This window comes from Pithys albifrons, chromosome 16 (assembly GCF_047495875.1).
Source record: "Pithys albifrons albifrons isolate INPA30051 chromosome 16, PitAlb_v1, whole genome shotgun sequence".
Classification (NCBI taxonomy): domain Eukaryota; kingdom Metazoa; phylum Chordata; class Aves; order Passeriformes; family Thamnophilidae; genus Pithys; species Pithys albifrons.
The window spans coordinates 1398108-1414457 of record NC_092473.1 but is presented as its reverse complement, the minus strand read 5'-3'; the positions used below and the strand labels follow the sequence as shown (position 1 = coordinate 1414457).

Genomic DNA, 16350 nt, shown 5'->3' with positions numbered 1-16350 from the left:
TAGGAATTGTTCCTTCAGTGCACTTTTCCAGCCCCAAAACTTGCCAGTTCTCCTCTCCCCCATCACGACCATGTGCTTGAACACAGACGTGCTGTCACAGCTGAGCAGATATTTTTAAGCCTCCAAAAACAACTAAGTACAATCCTGCCAGGAAAACATTCCCTGCTGCCCCTCCCCACCTCAAAGCCCATCAAACCACAGACCACAGAACGTGGATCAGGATGTCAGTGTGGAAAATACTCCCAAAGGAGGGGAAGTGACAGCTCCCCATTGCAGAGAGCAGCTCTTGGGCTCTGACCCCAACAGCAACTGGGACACCAGAACCCAACTCTGCTCCCCGTGAGTGCAAAGACGGAGCATCACCTGGAGCACCATCCCTTCAGCTGGAGATTTTCTAATGACATGGGCAAAACCAGGCCAGACAAGTTGGAATTTCATGTAATTTAATTCTTACATAATTTAATTCATTGTTAATTAACCCCAACTTCCAACTCGGGTGCTGAGAGAAAAGGCAGTGGATCCCTAAAGGTCCCACCCTGCCTGCTCCCTGCTCAGCACAAGTCAAGCCCCTCTCCTCCCTGTACCCAATTTTAGCTTCCCAGGCTTTCACCACAGGTCACCCCAAGCCAGAGAAAAGCTCCTCTCCTGGAGCCCTCTGAGGACATGGAATCTTCATCCCTCGAGCTTTCAGGGCTCATCAGCTCTGCTGCTCCAAGGCTGAATGTCTCCCCCAGGAGAAGGATGCAGGATCCAAACCCAGGCAGAAATCTCTCCCCCCTCATCCCAAAGATCTCCTTTTTCCATAACTAGGCAGTGATCCCAGGGGAGCACATCAAAGCCCCTCTGTGGGGACAGTATGGGCCTCTGGGTACCACAGAGGAGGGGAGAGGTGGCAGCCCCCAAAGGGGGAACAGACATCAACCTTCTGAAGCCAGGTGAGTGGATCTATCCCAGAACAGGCCTGGATCAACAGAAAAAGCCATGGAATCAGCCCTTGAGTTCCTGCCTAGGGGAGAAAATGCCTCCCAAAAGCCATCCCTGGACAGGACTTGGGATTTTTAATGTTTTTAATTGGGACTTTTAATGGTTTTTAAAAATTAATTAGTTACTGTTGCAGGTCACCACTCCAGTGACAGGACTGGCATTCTCAGGGGGTTCTGCTTGCCCCCACTGCACCCAGGCTGAGACCAACTCCAAGGGTCTCCTTGAGAAATACTCCAAAATCCATAAACTGTCAGAAAACAGCAGAGCCCCATTCTTCCAGAATCACTGCAAGGCACCCATGGTGCCAGCCCAGGGCTCTGCCAGGCCATCTCCCTGGCTGAAAACAGCAGCCTGGGAAGGTGCTAGCCTGCTCCCGAGAACTTCAACTTGCCCTGGAGCTTCCCTGGCACAACAGAGCCAAGCAGAGCCATTTTCTCAGCTCAGTTCCAACCCAATGGCCTTCTGTGATGTTCTGATCCACTTTCAAAGCTGCAGGAACCCAAAATCAATTGTCCAGACCTTTCATATTACAAATAACTCACTAGCAAAAGAGCTATTTCATATAATTGGCCTTTTTCTTTCACTTCTCCACGCCAGAGTGGATCCTCTCTGCCCTTCCTGCCAACACACATCTGGGCACAAGCACCTCTAGGCTGGCACCATGAGCTAACACAAAGAACAAACCCCCCAAAGCTCAGCAAGCCCCTCCACACCCTCCTGTGGTTCCCCCACAGGCACCTGCATCCAGTGCTGCAGAGAAGTGCCCAAACCTCTGCGATGCTCCAGGCCCTCCTCCCGCCCATCAGTGCAGCCCCGAGCCCGTCAGCTGCAGGATCTGCTTCATCCACCACTGCTCCTGCCAGACAGAGAAATGTTGCTGCAAATACATCCCCTGCTCTCCTGGCCTTGGCTTGGCTGGGATGGGCTGGGCTGGGCTGGGCTGGGATGGGCTGGGCTGGGCTGGATGGGCTGGGCTGGGCTGGGCTGGGCTGGGCTGGGCTGGGCTGGATGGGCTGGGATGGGCTGGGATGGATGGGCTGGGCTGGGCTGGGCTGGGCTGGGCTGGGATGGATAGGCTGGGATGGATGGGCTGGGCTGGGCTGGGCTGGGCTGGATGGGCTGGGCTGGACTGGGCTGGGCTGGGCTGGGCTGGGCTGAGCTGGGCTGGGCTGGGCTGGGCTGGGCTGGGCTGGGCTGGGCTGGGATGGGATGGGATGGGGTGTTAACCCACACTGCCAGTCCCTGCCCCAGGACAGGAACAGGCTGTCACACCTTGTCACCTCACCCAGGGGCTCCCAGCCCTGGGGACCGGATGTCTGGTTGATTTAACAACACGAGGCCTCTGTGCCACAGCTCCACAGTGGAGCATTCGCCCTCCTGCTGGGCACAGCTGGCACGGCTCGGGCCAGAGAAGCCACCAGCTGACAGAACACAAGTCCCAACAGGACTCTGTGCCACAGGTGGTGGAAGAGCAGGAGGGAACATCGGTGGCTGGAGAGCTCCTGCAGGAGCACGTTTGCCCAAAAAAGCAGCTGAATGAGATGATGCTCTTGCTGGGGCTCCTCTTCTGCCCACAGATTCTGAAGCCCAGCAGACTTACTCACCCCACATGGCTGGCACTGCTGTATCTGGAGGCGTAGTTTAGAAATGCAGCATTATTGAAACCTGTAACTGCACACCTGCTGATTCCTCTTAGGTCCTATGAGAATGTGTGGGACCACTATATTTGGAATGTAATAACTCCAGTCAGTGCATCCTCTCCACTGAGCACCTGCCTCTGTCTGATCCCTGTGGTCCCAAGGGATCACAGAGCTTTGGGAAGCGCTGTGGGAGCCCAGCTGCCCCAAGTAAGACCAGGGCAGGGCTGTGGGCAGGGCTGTGGGCAGGCCTGTTAGGGTACAGGATCTCTGGCACACCCATGCACAAGGAAACACAGGAGCTGAGCATCTTATTTCCATGCTTAATTTGCCCACATTAGAGTGAAGAAATGAAATAAAAGCAGAAAGTTGCTCAACAGGGCTGGAAAAAGCACCATCTAGAGTAAGGACAGCATCAGACATGGCAGCAGATGCCTTATGTTGGCTTTTGGATCACAGCTGGGAAGATTTCTTGGGGCTTCTCAGTGCACAGACATTGGCGGGGTTTGGAATGGGCAGAAGATTAAGTAGCTGGGGTGACAAGTGGCACTGATTTCAAAGCATCCCATGCTTCAATCAACATTTCCTTTTACTTCCCTAATCAACTGTGTGCAATCAAGAGAATGGGCTCGGTATCCACAGGGGCACTCAAGCCCTGTCCCTGGGGGAGTTGGGGGCACCAGAAGCAGTGCCCACACACTCAGATCCAGCCTGGAGGAGCTGCCCTGGAGCAGCTGCAAGGCCCAGGGGATAAAGCAGGGCTGCAGCTCAAGGTTGGCCACACCTGGAAACATGGAGAAACTTCTGCTTGGGGGAAATTCATCCACCAGCCCCTCCTGGAGCTGAGCTCTGACAGGAAGAGGTCCCAGTGGTCACAGTGAGCCACATTCCTGCACGAGAGGAGAACTCAAGACTCTGAATGGTTTGGGTTGGAAGGGACCTTAAAGCCCATCTCACTCCACACACATTCCACACAGAATCACAGAATCAGACAGAGTTGGAAGAGACCCACAGGGATCATTGAGTCCAGCTCCTGGGCCTGCTCAGGACCACCCCCAAGAGTCACACCATGTGCCTGAGACCTTCCATTAGATCAGGTTGCTCAGAGCCCCACATCCATAACCAGTCCATCTCCACAGAAAATTTGGTACATGAACTACATGCCAGCAATGCCACTTTCATGGCTCATGTCCCAGAGCTCAGAAGGCACCATGACACCATAGGAAAACACCCAGCTCACCCTAAAACCCAAGGTCCAAGACTGCAGCACCCTGTGCATGGGGCATCAATAGGCTGTGGGTCCCCCCATCTCCTTCGGGCCAGAGACGTGGCACATGCTCGACTGCACCCAGATAACCCACCTTCCTCCCACCAGCTGTGCACCAGCACAGCAAAAACCTGAGGGCAGAAACCAGGGTTTCAGTCCACAGAGCCAAAAGGAGCAGAACAAAGCTCCTGGCTCAGCCCCGAATGTTTCTGTGTTTCCGGAGAAACGAGCAAGCGGGGAAGAGGCACCCAAGGAAGGGGGGAGACAGCAACGTCTCAGCACATCTCACTGTCTCAGCAGCAAGCAGCAGGAGGGGCTCCAACTTCTTTTGAATCTGTAGATACTTTAATAACCTTTCTAGAGAATGAGGTGCTCAACAGGGAACAGGCACAGGGAAGAAGGGGAGTGGATACCTTGGTGCTGTTTCTCGCCCTGTGTGTCTCTACACAGAGCCACAGCCCTCCAGAAGCATCATGTGCAGGTCAGCAGGAGGCTTTGGGGACACACAGTGCTCAGGCTGAGCCCACACAGAGGGGGGGAAAAGCCCAGAGCAGCACCAAGTGACAGTCGTGTCCTACAGGCTGCTCATAACATCCAAAGAGAAGGCACTCAGGCACAGAACAATTTTCTTAATCGCAGTAACTGCGTTTACATGCAAAACAAGGATGTGTGCACCCCCCCAACAGGACCCTGAGCACTCCAAAGGTAGCAGGATCCCAGGGGTTTGTCAGTCAGCCCAATGCTCCCCATCCCCAGAGTGTGTTCCCCTCATCAGTCCATACCTCAAACAAGCTGGCAGTGGACTGTGTGTCTGAGTCCCCATGCCACTGCACCCTGGCCCTGAGCACAGCACAGACCCTCCCCACCCCTCCTACGTGCCAAGAGGCTCCACCAGCATCTCACACACACCCTCACCTGAGAAACCACTTCTTGCTGCCCGTAGATTTTGCACGGGGCAGAGGGAGGGAAGGGCGATTTTGGTGCAATAACCTTGCTCCTCTAACGTGGAGACACAGCAGCACAACGCAGAGAGCACAGACAGGGGCGGGTACAGGTGCACGTGGTCACACAGCAGACACCCGAGATGTGACACCGACACCTGGGACGTGCCCTGGGCAGGGATGCAAAGTCACAGAAGCTGCTGGAGGAATCCTGCCGCAATGAGTCACTTGGGAGCCCCAGACAGAAACAGGTGACACTTCTGGAGCCCTTGGCTTGCTCCCAGCCCCCTCCGCAGCCCCAGGAGAGGTCAAACGGGAAGCAAAGCACCAAGGATTGCACCTCCCACCCCACAGCCCCTGGGCACACACAGCGGCACCGGGACAGTCTGGTCGCGGCCACTCCGTACCTGCACTCCACGACACTACAGCAACAGCTCCCGCTGCGCCGGCCCCACCGTCTGGAGCGCAGCTCCGGCCTCGACTTCCTCAGGCTGAAATACTCCGTCAGCTTCCCGAACGAAGCCATGGCTCCCGCGGCGTCCGGGGGCGCGCCCGCCCGTGTCCCCGCGCCCCGCCGCGCCCTCGGGCATGCTACACCCCCTGTGCCCCCTCAGCCCGGGCAGCGGGGGAGCGGCCACCCAGCACAGGGGACCGGAGGGAGCGGCCACCCAGCACAGGGCACCGGGGGGAGCGGCCACCGAGCACAGGGCACCGGGGGGAGCGGCCACCCAGCACAGGGCACCGGGGGGAGCGGCCACCCAGCACAGGGCACCGGGGGGAGCGGCCACCCAGCACAGGGCACCGGGGAGAGCAGACACCCAGCACAGGGCACCGGGGGGAGCGGCCACCCAGCACAGGGCAGCGGGGAGCAGACACCCAGCACAGGGCACCGGGGGGAGCGGCCACCCAGCACAGGGCAGCGGGGAGCAGACACCCAGCACAGGGCACCGGGGAGAAGTGGACACCGAGCACAGGGCACCGGGGGCAGCGGACACCCAGCACAGGGCACCGGGGAGAAGTGGACACCGAGCACAGGGCACCGGGGAGAAGTGGACACCGAGCACAGGGCACCGGGGGGAGCGGACACTCAGCACAGGGCAGCGCGAGTCCAGCCAGGAATGCCTTGCACAGTCCGCAGCGATCCCTCAGACTGGGAGGGTGCTCAGTCCTGTCCCGCAGAGGCAGCCGCAGGTGACAGCCCAGAGTGGCCGGTGGCTGCACACGTTGTTGGTGCGATGCTGCAGAGCCGAGTTAAGCAGGACGGGGGAAGAATGAAGAGTGCCCGCTGGAAAGGATCCCTCAGGAGTGCTGGCACAGGTCTGTGAGCCCCCACAGCGAGTGACAGCGGGCAAGGGAGGGAGGTGCCCTCCGGGCAGGTGGTCCAGGGTGGCTGTGGTGGCCCTCGGATGAGGGAGGGGATGCTGTTTGATCGGAAGCGAGGAGAAACCCCAAGACATCGGCTGTTCAGATGAATTTCCAAAGGGTCTGTTCTTACAGCATGTGTCAACCAGGTGGAGAGGATCCTTGTCTGCTCTTTCCTGCGAAGGTTCCCCACTTGCTCTTCCTGAGGCTATTCAGAGTCCGCCAGTTTTCCTCCCTCCCTGTTTTCCAAAGCAGAAGGCACCCTTAGCCTCCGGCAGCACCTACCTACCATGATTTTCCAGGCTGTCACCGAACACCTGAGTGCAAGGAGAGGCACAAACATTCAAAGCAAGCGAGGCTGATCCAATCAGAGGTCACCTGCGGGCTCTGCTCCCCTCGCCCCAGCACAAAGCCTTTCCACAGCAGCCAGCAGACACAGGGATGCTGCGAACCCGACGGGAAATCCTCCTGCCAGCCCTCCCCTAGTCAGGAGCACTTGTCTCTGCATCCTCAGAGCCTGACGCCAGCTGGGCGGAGGAAAAACAAGGGCTTCAGAAAAAAAAACAACAACACCCAAACCTCGCTCCAGCCCCACGGAGCAAAGCCAGATGAAGTCAGTGAAGCACATCCAGGGGAAGGGGTGTCTGACGGCAACTCCCAGCCATGCCAAGAGAGGAAACAAGGAAAACTGGTGTTAACTCAGCTGGCAGAGCCCCAGGTTACCTGCACGTCCTTTTATCACTCCGGTGTGGATGCCATGTTAAAAAATAAACAACCCCCATTCACTGCTGTCTTCCTGCTTAGAGCCATCCCCTGCAAGCAGCCCGCTCACCACGAGGGATGGCCATCCACTGCTGAAAACCCTTCCCGAGCCCCGCTTCCCTCCTTCCCTTCACTTCCTTTTCCCACAGGCGTCTCGCTGGGAATTAAATGCCTGAGCAGCCTGGTGCGCCCCGCGGGGCACAACCCCACAGCTCCCCGGCCACCCGGGCAGCCACCCCCGCCAGCTGCCTGTGACCCGCAGAGGCGCCGTCATCGTCCCCGCCCGCGCTTTTTGGGGGGGTAGTTTGTTTGCAGCATCTCTGCTCGCTGCCTCCCGCTCCGGGCGCGGACATCCAGCCCGGCGCACGGAGCCAACCGGCGCAGACCGGCACACAAAGCGGGGGCTGCCGATGCTCCGGGGGGGCCCCCACGGCCATGGGGGACCCTGCCGGCTCCTCCACACGGTGCCCCGGGGCACGTTGTCCCTCCCGCTCACACACGGGGAGGGGAGAGCTGAGCCCCGCTCCTCTCTCCCAGCCGGGGAAATTCAACCTGTTTACCCGCTGCCACCCCCCCTGTCTCGCACCTTCTCCCTCCGATGGGCTCCACCGCTGCCGGGGAGGGCTCCAGGGCACTTCCTAAAATCGCTGGCTTTGTGGAGAGGGCAGAGCATCCTCTGGCTGTCTCCCTGCGGCGCGGCGGGAGCCGGGAACACGGACACCCCTCTTATCTCCCATCGGTTCCCCGTTACCGGGCGCCGTGAAATGCAACACGTCAAAGCAGGTCAGAGGAGCCCGAGGAGAGCGGAGGGGGCTGGCGGGAGGCAGCGGGAAGCAGCCGAGGGGGAGATCAGAGAAGGGGAGGCAGAAGGGGACAAACTCTTGTTTCCGTGCTATGGAAAAAAGCCACAACGCCGACTCTGGCGGAGGCGGCTGGGCTGAGGCACACGCACACCTTGGGAGGAGGAGGGCAGAGTTACCTGGCACAGGTGATGTTATCTGCTCCTGAGCCATGCCAAGGCAACAGGAGAGGGGCTGGGTAGGGCAGCGGGAGGAGTGGAAAGGATGAGCGGAGTTAATTTGAATCCCTCTCTTCTCCTTTTCCTCCCAGCACCTGATGCGAGGGCAGAGGAGCAGCAATGCTGCCCCAGGGATCCTCCTTTGGCATTTGCAAAGTAGAATTGTTTGGGGACAAAAGGGCGATTTGGAAGACTGTAGAAAAGCCAGCAGGAGGATTGGACAGACTGATAGACACAAAATCCAAGGATGAGGCAAACCTTCCCGAGCATTCCAGCTGCATGGGGCACAACCCGATGGCCAGGGACTTGCCAGCCTTCCCCAGCATTCCTGCTGCATGGGAGACACCTCTGCAGCCATGGACACCCCAAATTTCTGCAACCCCCTCCTGGGAACACAGGTAGGAGCCACAGCTCTTGGCAGGGAGTGAGGCCTCCAACAGGGCTGGCAAAGCTTAGTCCCTGAGCCCAATAGTGGTGGCACCTGGAAAACGAAAAGGAGGAACCTCTGCCTTGGTGAAACCCCACATCTGGATAAGCTGAGGGTGGTGGGACTGAAGGTCATCATCATGGCTAGGCTTCACAAATGAAGATTTGGGAAGGACTCTACCCATGTTTGCTGCAAGCTATAAAGGCCAATGCAGGATTGAAGGTACTAATGCCTGAAAGCCCAGACAACTCCATAAACACTTCCATCTGTGCCCAAAAACTGATGCTTCAGAGGGGATTACTGCCCTGCAGTCCCACCCAGTGCCACCCAGTCCCCTGGACCAGACTGACTGGGAACCATTTGGCTGGAAGCACAACCAGTGCTGGGGCAGACACAGCACAAGCTCTCACATCTCCCCTCTGAGTTTCAGTCTCTGCTTTTCCTCTGGTGGCTTAGGGCGAGGGAAGGATGGTCTCCTTTCCCCCAGGACATGGAACAGCCCTCAGGCCCTTCCTTGCTCAAGGAATGGCTGGTGAGCCCCTCAGGCAGGGCAGTTACACCAGCTGGCTCCCAGAGGAGCTCGGTGCCTCTCATTAAGCAGCAGAGGCAATCTGCTGAGATACTGCTGAACCCTCCCTAATTTCATGTTACCAGGCTGCTGTGCTGGGGTTTGCCACTGCATCCTCAGTGATGCCACAGCTACCCAATTCCACTTAGCAGTGCAATGAAATGCTTTGTAAGTGAAACAGTAGTTTAATTTGCAGGAGACATAAACTGATTTTTAAGAGAAGCTGTGAAGGAGACATTAAAGCAGGAATCAGCACCCGCAGGGCACAGTGACTCTGTGTGCCAGGGGACGCAGAGCAGGGCCACACACAGCACTGAGACACTGGCACAGGCATCTCACACCTCTGGCTGCAGCATTTGGGAGGAGAAAAATACCCTCACAAGTCAAACACAGCCTGGTTGCCTGGGTCCATCTCACACATTCCTGTACGTCCAGTGGTTCAGGCCCTAGAGACCAACATTCCCCTTTTCAAACCCTCCAAACACAGCAAAGCCATCGCAGGCATGGGAACCAGCACCAGTGCCAGCCTGCAAACAACCACGATGCTTTTCCAGGCTGAAATCATCACAACTACCTCTCAGCAACTCTGACACCCCAAGTGTCAACGGGGAAGCATCTCTGCCAGGTCCTGTGCCTGGTCAGCACGGTGAGACAAGCCAGATGGCCCTGGAAGGTGGCCCTTGCACCGTCCCCAGAGGATCCTGGCAGCCTCCAGTCACTGTGCTCCTGAGCGTGGGCTGAGCAAACCAGATCTGGTTACATCTTTGTGGCTTCCCCAAGCAGCTGTTACTCCAATTACACTTCCTAAGTGTGGATAGGCAGAAGCAGGGAAGGATGACAAGAGGGTTCTTCAGAACTGACAGCATCTCCATCCACTCCTGCATTGCCAGAAGACTCCAGCCCTATTTCTCCAGGATTCCAGTTTCACTCCACACCCAGACCACTCAATACCAGTTAAACTCTCCAGGCTTGGCTCTTCTGGGGAGCTGCATCCCTAAGAGCCACTAAGCAGCTGCTGCAGAGCCCATCCTGCTCCTCCTTCAGCCATGCTCCCAGCAGCTCCTCCCTGCCCCAGCACAGCACAGGGGATGCTCACCCGACCTCCCAGTGTTTGGGGGAAGCAGGTAAGGCCAGGGTAAGCCATGCTGGGAGCAGCCACCCCACTTCTTCAAGCAAAACCTTGCCTGGTTTAAGGCTCCCTTTCCACATGGCCTTTTCCCAGGCTGGCTGATACCTGAAGAGAAGCAACTGCTGCCTCCACTGAGGTCCCCCAGCAATGTGGAGGACAGCAGGATGCTGTCCCAGACAGAAGGTGGGACGTTAAGCAGTGACAACAGCAGAACAGTCTAGAAAAGCAGCCAGACTGGCCAAAGGAGCCAGGGCCTGATTAGCTCCTCAGGAACAGAGCCTGGAGCAGAAGGCACAGCTGCCTGCTCATCCTGGGATGCCCTGTGCCCCAAAGTGGCCATTTCACAGTGGATGAAGGACTGTGTGGGTCCTGGTAACCCAGTTCACATCTGCTGTCATCAGTCGTTCTCCCTGAGACAGAAAAATACCTGCTGAGATCCCCACAAGATCTACTGAGATCCCCAAAATACCTGCCAAGATCCCTAAAATCTTCCCAATCTCCCAAGAACATCTGTGTCCTCAGATGTTCCATCACAGAGGGAAGAGGATTTCCCATGAGTCTTCTCTTAGTGCCAGCTGGGGAGGGAATGGCTTCTCTGAGTTACCTGGTAAGTCATCTGGAAGCTCCTTCAAAGGAGTTTGGGGCAGGAATTTTCCAAACTGCTGAACATTGACCAGTGATGTCAGACCTCAGCTCCCTGTCAAACCTCATGGGGAGCCAACAATGAACGATTTTGATAGTCACCTCTATTTTTAAGTTCTGAGCACTAATTCTTGGAGTTTAGGAAAAAAACTTCTTCCACTCTGTTTTAAGAACAGCGACTGTTAACCCAGTGTCCCATGTTGTGGGATAGCTATAAAAATAAAATTGGAATACATTATCTCACAGGATGTTCAAAACCAATTATCACCATGTGCACACAAAGAAACATGTTAAATGCAAGTATGAACTGATTTATGAAATAGATGCACAGGAGACATTGGAATGAATCTAGAGGAGGCCATGGAGATGCTGAGAGCTGAATCCCTCTGCTCTGGAGCCAGGCTGGGAGAGCTGGGAGTGTTCACCTGGAGAAGAGAAGGCTCTGGGAGACCTGAGAGCCCCTTCCAGTGCCTAAAGGGGCTCCAGGAGAGCTGCAGAGGGACTGGGGACAAGAGATGGAGGGACAGGACACAGGGAATGGCTTCACACTGCCAGAGGGGAGGGTTAGATGGGATCTTGGGAAGGAATTTTTCCCTGTGAGGGAACATGGGTTAGTGGTGGGCTTGGCAGTGCTGGGGTAACAGTTGGACTTGATGACCCTGGACGGCTTTTCCAATCTTAACAATTCCATCAGGAATGATTCAAATCATTTCATCATGATTCTACATGTGCCTGTGCTCTGTGCAAACACGAGCCTACAGTGACACAGCACACCACAGGTCCTTTCTGGTGCCCAAAGGCCCAGAGAAACACGGCCTTAGAGTTCTGGAGCCAACTCTGGGGAACAGCACAGCCCTGGGAGGACACACACACACTTACTGGCAGAGCTGTGAGGCCCTCCAGGAAGTGCTACATCTTAGTACAGCTGTAATAGAGCTCAGAGAATGTGAGAGACTCTATAATTTCAGCCTAAGCAGGCACTTTGCTGTAATTGTCAGCTCTATGGCATTCCACACACATTGCTGTGCTGATACCTGCCATGAGCCAGCTGCATTTGCCTGGAGTATCACTGCACTACAACTCATTAGCACAAATACCCCAATTCCAGCAGCAAATCCAGATGTGGTGCCCCAGCTACAGTTCATGGGAACAGCACAGGATTACATAGGGAGAACCTTGAGCTATGAAGATGGTGGAGGGTCTCAAGGGGAAGCCGGAGGATGAGCAGCTGAGGGCACTTGGCTCGTTCAGTTGGAGAAGAGGGGATGGAGCACAGACCTCATCAGGGTCTGCAGCTTCCTCATCAGGGTCAGCTCTGATCTCTACTCTCTGACAGGACTTAGGCAATGGCTGGAGTTGTGTCAGGGCAGGGTCAGGTTGGATCTCAGGAAAAGGTTCTTCCCTCAGAGGGTGGTGGGCACTGACCAGGCTCCCCAGGGCAGTGGGCACAGCCCCAAGGCTGCCAGAGCTCCAGGAGTGTTTGGACAACACTCTCAGACAAAGAGTAGAATTGCTGGGGTGTCTGTGCAGGGCCAGAGTTGGAGTTGATGATCTTGTGTATCCCTCCTATGTTTCCAAGAAATTCTCCTTTCCAGAGAAGCAGCCAGGAAGCAGAGGCAGAACAGCCACCAAGTCCAGCCTGTGTGGCAGCACAGAGGCAGCCTCAGCCCCCACCACAGAGACGCAGCAGCCCATCAGCATCTGTCCTTTTGGGATCAGTGTGGGATGTGCATGCTTGTGAAACCCAATTCCTTTTTTAACCCCCCAGATCGATGGGAATTGCTGAGTTATTTCATCCATTTCATCCCCCTTCAAAAGGCTCCCCCTGCACGCAGCTCTGTGCAGGTACATCACGTGGCACACAGGGACAATCAGCTCCCAAAGCACGGCCAGCCCCGGTGTCTGCTCCCTGATGGCTGCACAAAAACCTGGCTCAGGCTTGCAGGGGAGAGATAAGGGCAGGAAAAATCAGCCAGCAGCACAGGCAGCTGAAGGAGCCACAGGAGCTTTTAGATACTTGCTAAGTGGGAAAAAAAAGAGAGAAAATTGGTTGATCCCTCCTAAAAATAGTTTGTTGGGTTCAAAAGTACTGAAGAAAGTATAAAATATCAACAGTGAGGTGATGAGAGGAAAACACAGCAAAAGGAGAACAAAGACAGGATAATTTGAGGACATTTAGAGCTGGCAGAGCTGTTTTAGGGGCAAGGGGTGCTGGCTCTGCCCTACTGTGCCCATACCTGGCTACCTTTGCTCTGTCCCACCACAGCTGGAGATCCTCCCAAAACTCATTTGATCCCCAATGGTCACAGCCCCAAGCCTGGCAGAGCTGAAGAAGCCTTTGGACAAAACTCTCAGGCACATGATAGGACTTTGGGGTGTCCTATGCAGGGCCAGGAGCTGGACTTGATGATCCTTTTGAGTTCCTTCCATCTTGGGATATTCTGTGATTCCATGATTCCTTCAAATCAAAAGGTGCAAAACCACCAAATTCTGCCAATTCTGTCCAGTGGGACAAACTGGGACATGTGTAATCCCCACATCTTCAACCAGCCTGGGAACAGACACAGCTCAGCATTCCCCAGTTTTTCTTTCCCCCCTGAAGACCAACCCTGGCAAAACCTGAAACAAAAACTGGAAAACCCATTAACATGATCAAGGATTTCAGAAAATGGAAAGGAGAATAATCCTTGCAATTAGAGCCCAGCAACCTTCATCAGTCTTCAGAGAAAAATTATAATCAATATGGAGCAAGCAGTCTCCAGGCTTGGAGAGCCACAGGTCCCAATCAATACGGCTGCTGCGTCCACAGCCAGCGGATTTCCAGGAGGAGCAGCCCCTTCCCATGCCCTCCTCCCCACAAGCCATCCCTCCTCCCCACAACCACAGTCAGACCTGTGGGTGTAATTACCAGGGTTTCCTTGGCAAGCACACAGAAACACAGAACCACAGACCACAGAACCACAGATCAGAGAATCACAGAACCACAGAAACAAAGAACCTCAGAATAGCAGGTCACAAAACCACAGAAACACAGAACCACAGATCACAGAATCACAGAATGTGCCAAGTTGGAAGGGACTCACCAGGATCATCCAGTCCAACCCTCAGCCCTGCACAGGCCCATCCCCGAGAGTCATCCCCGTGCCCCAGAGCATCATCCAAATGCTCCTGGAGCTCTGGCAGCCTTGGGGCTGTGCCCACTGCCCTGGGGAGCCTGGTCAGTGCCCACCACCCTTTGGGGGAAGAGCCTTTTCCTGAGATCCAACCTGACCCTGCCCTGACACAGCTCCAGCCATTCCCTGTGCCCTGTCCCTGCCCTGGCACAGCTCCAGCCATTCCCTGGGGGCTGACCCTGCCCTGGCACAGCTCCAGCCATTCCCTGGGTGCTGTCCCTGGTCCCACAGAGCAGAGCTCAGTGCCTGCCCCTCCTCTGCCCCTCCCGAGGAAGTTGGACCTGCAGTGAGGTCTCCCCTCAATGTCCTCTTGTGCAGCTGAACACACCAAGTGCCCTCAGTGTCCTCACAGGCTGCCCCTCCAGGCCCTGAACCATCTTCGTTGCCTCCTTTGGACACTCTCCAATGACTTCATATCTTATGTTGCAGTTCCCAAAACTGCCCCCCATTGCAGGTGAGGCTGCCCCAGTGCAGAGCAGAGTGGGACAATCCCCTCCCTGGCTCGGCCATGCTGGGCCTGATGTCCCCCAGGACAGGGATGTCCCTCCTGACTCCAGGGCACTGCTGACTGGTGGCCAACTGGCCACTGACCAGCACAATAAAAACATACCTTTTCAGCACATCAGACAAAAGGCACAGACAAGTCACCCCCACCCACTGATGGGACACAGAGCACAGAGACATTTGAGCATGGCTTCATCCCATCTAGTTTTAAACTCTTTAAATTAGGAGCGTAGTTGTCCCCACTTGGTGTGTATTTCAGCTTCCAAGATCTTCCAAGCCCTGTCCAGACTGGCCTTGGACACTTCCAGGGATGGGGCAGCCACAGCCTCTCTGGGCAACCTGTGCCAGGGCCTGCCCACCCTCATAAGAACAATTTCTTCTTAATATGCAAGAGTCTCTCTGGGAAACGATTCATCCATGACCTTGAGCTTCCCTCTGACCTGTATGAAACCCTTCCACTGATCCCAGGGCAGAGCAGCTTGGTCCTGAGCAGCTCCCCTTCCTGAGGCTTCACAGCCCAGACTCTCCTGGGCTGTGTGAAGGGGCAGCAGAGCCAGCCTGGCAGCTGTGGCTTTGTGTGGTGGAGGAGACAGCGCTCAGACCCCACGGGAATTTGCATCCTCCCTGCTCCCCAAAGCAGTGCCCAGGGCCAGGCACACGGCCCAGAGGGGCTCCAGCACCAGGCTCCCAATTCTATTTCCAACCTTTTCCTTCTCTCCTCTCACCCAGTAATTATTCTATTTCTGCATCAAAACAGAGTCTATTAAAATCTCACTTCTCTCCCAAACAATAGATTAACGTAATCCTCTTACGCCACCGGCTCTGCTGCAGCCAATGATTGCAAACTTTCAAGCCCAGAGTCAAATTTTAACTTTTCCTGTCAAAACTCTGAACAGCACAATCCCCAGCTAGACAGGGATGTTGGATTTACTCGGAATAAGGCTTTCCATTTAAATGAAGCCAAAAGATTTCCCCCAGGTTGTAGCCATTTAATTAAAACCAAGTCAAAACAAACCTCTGAAACTTAGAAAATGCTAGTTGTCTAAAATTAAAACCTCCAGGACTGCCAGAGTACAGGGTCCAAATAACACCCAAGGGAAAACAAATACTTTGACTTATTTCAGGAAAATAAGAAGACTGACAAAACAGATCACGTCCCATCCTTCCCAGCATAGGCAAAAATATTTAAAGCCCCACGGGCAGGACAAAGACAATTATCCAGATGGTCAATGGCATCAAAATGAGAAGTTGCACGTTGAGACTCCTCACCTGAGATGAACTCTGCTGCCAGAGCTCCATGGCAGTGCTGTCCCTGCTCACATCCTCCTGTACAGCCAGCAGGGACAGACCTCTGGTCATGGAGCTGCTCAGGGCACACACATCAGCTCTGGGACCTCAGTGACACTGCAGTCCCTGGAAGTTGGTGGGAATAGCTGTGACCTCATAGGGCCAGGCTCCTGGGAATTACCCCATGATCCAGGACAAGCCCTGAGGAACCCCAGTGCCTCCAGGACTCTCTTCAATACACTCACATTATGCTCATGCCATGAATACATTTTCCAAACCCAACACTGAGACCCTGTATGGCAAGAGCAAAGTTTCTACTTCTGGGAATAAAGTGTGCAGAGAAAGAGGGAGGCCCTGCCCTTGTGTTCTGCACCCCCTGCAACATCAGCTCTTCCCACCTCTATTCCCACCTTTGCCTTGCTGTTGCCCTCCAAGGATGCTGCCATGCCACTGGCAGAGGGAAGGAAACCCCAGGGAAGTGTCTGGGCAGGCTGATGGGGACTGGCTGTGGGACAGATGTGTCACACTGTGAAACTCAGACCCCCAGCAGCAGCAACACTGTCAGACCCTGGGATGAGTCAGCTGAGCTGGTCTGGTGTGAACCAACACACAGCCCAGGCCAGCCACACTCCCTCAGCACCAGAGTGAG

The 16350-nt window shown here is 55.4% G+C and overlaps 1 protein-coding gene across 3 annotated transcripts in view; it reads right to left on the bottom strand.

Annotated features, from left to right (window-relative positions):
• The window catches only part of LOC139679499 (ankyrin repeat and fibronectin type-III domain-containing protein 1-like), a 262772-nt gene that overhangs the window by 196726 nt on the left and 49696 nt on the right, over positions 1-16350 (bottom strand). The window contains exon 1 of one of the 3 annotated variants that reach the window (XM_071571294.1): positions 5237-5313. The exons of the other annotated variants lie outside the window; for them this stretch is intronic. The gene's annotated coding sequence lies outside the window, so the exon portion shown is untranslated. Of the gene's footprint in view, positions 1-5236; positions 5314-16350 lie in introns of those variants that run through there. 3 annotated transcript variants of the gene reach the window in all.